The 1,594-nt window shown below is 31.4% G+C and overlaps 1 protein-coding gene across 1 annotated transcript in view; it reads left to right on the top strand.

The window, feature by feature from the left end:
• Positions 1–1,594, top strand: part of LOC118732938 (gamma-tubulin complex component 3) — a gene marked incomplete at its 5' end in the record, with an annotated part of 32,880 nt that overhangs the window by 29,506 nt on the left and 1,780 nt on the right.

Below are 1,594 nucleotides of genomic sequence, written 5' to 3'. Positions count from 1 at the left end.
GAATTCCGTCATCCCTTGTCAAATTTGGTTTGGAGACAAACCGGTTTCGTTCCAAAATACATCTTTTACTTTTATTTGGCTTTGCCTTTTGTTTTCACTCAATTTAATATGTATTTATAATTTTTCAAAACAAAAGAAACAAACGTTTGAAATACATACAAATTTTGAATTTATTTACAAGCAAATGTTTTTTTTACCGGCTTTTGCAAATTAAATAAGTTCTCTTTGTTTAAAAAAAATACGTGTACATATATGGTATATGGGGTATGGAAATATCCTTTTTCCCTGGCAGTAAACGTTTTAGTGTGGGCAACAATGATATTTTTAAAATAATTCAGATCGGAATAAGCGCTCTCTGGGAATACAATACCTGGGTACAAACCATGGTACAAAAATTACAGGTATTGTCTTCCCAGAGAGCGCATATTCCCATCTGCCTTATTTTAAAAATATCACTGTTGCCCACACTAAAACGTTTACTGCCAGAGATAAGGGATATTTCCATACCCTATATACCATATATGTACACTAGGGCGGGTCGATTTGTAGAGGCCCAAAAAAATTAACAAAGGCGCATCGCGATTATGATTATTTGGGTAATTTCAAGCATTTTTGCCCAAGAAACCATAGGTCTAAAATGAATTTTGAGCCAGCGATTTTTTCTATCTAGTTTTTTTTTGAAAAAGTGGCTCACCTGTTGAAACAACTGTATTGAAAAATAGCCAAAATGTGTATCTGGGGGTTTTTGGGGTCGAGGAATCCATTTCTGGCATTAATTTCTTCTTTTGAGGGCCGCCAGAGGGCGCTTCCACACTTTTTTTTTGGATTTTAATGCCTTTTTTCCGAAAATCGACGAAACTTAGCTTTCTCATAGTCCAACTTCAATTTTTAAATTTTGATAACTTTTGATTTTGAAATTTTAGCAAAAGTTATTATAAACCGTTTATGAGATTGCGTGGGGCGCTTGTAATTGATATGAAGGGTAATATATGTATGTATGTGAATATATGAATAACAACCGCTTAAAATCGATCTCAAATTTGTACTTTGAATTAAATATGTACTCGTAGAAATTTTAGGTCTATGTTATGTAGTTTGACTATTGTCAATTAAATCTAATGCTTTGTATTGCATGCGCCCCACGTTTTTCATTTTCAATCTCATAAATGGTTTATAATAACTTTTTATTATTTTCTACTTTTTAGTTCATTTATAAGAGCATTGTATATTAAAAAGTTTTTTTTATTTTTATATTATTTATTTTCTACTTTTTAGTCTTGTCTGTATAAAATTTTGCAATAGATATCAAAATAATTCAACGATATTAATAGATTGGTGCACACACATGTATATATACGTGTCGCCCTATGCACTAGACTTTTTTATAGGATCTATGCAAAGCAAAGGTTTTATAGCAATGCATGGTGTCTGGACACACAACATTGCAAGTTGATAAAAGCGTTGTAGAAATACGTACGTATATAAAAATTGAAGCATTAGAAATTGTTATTTTTTTTCATTTACATTTCATATGTTCATATGTTTCATATCGAAAACACTACGAAAAAACGTTTGAAAACGCTTTTTCGGAACC

Source organism: Rhagoletis pomonella, unplaced genomic scaffold (assembly GCF_013731165.1).
Source record: "Rhagoletis pomonella isolate Grant_MI unplaced genomic scaffold, Rhpom_1.0 Rhpom_scaffold_00002, whole genome shotgun sequence".
Taxonomy (NCBI): Eukaryota; Metazoa; Arthropoda; class Insecta; order Diptera; family Tephritidae; genus Rhagoletis; species Rhagoletis pomonella.
Note: the sequence above shows the minus strand (reverse complement) of the source record. Positions and strands in the feature narration are given on the sequence as shown.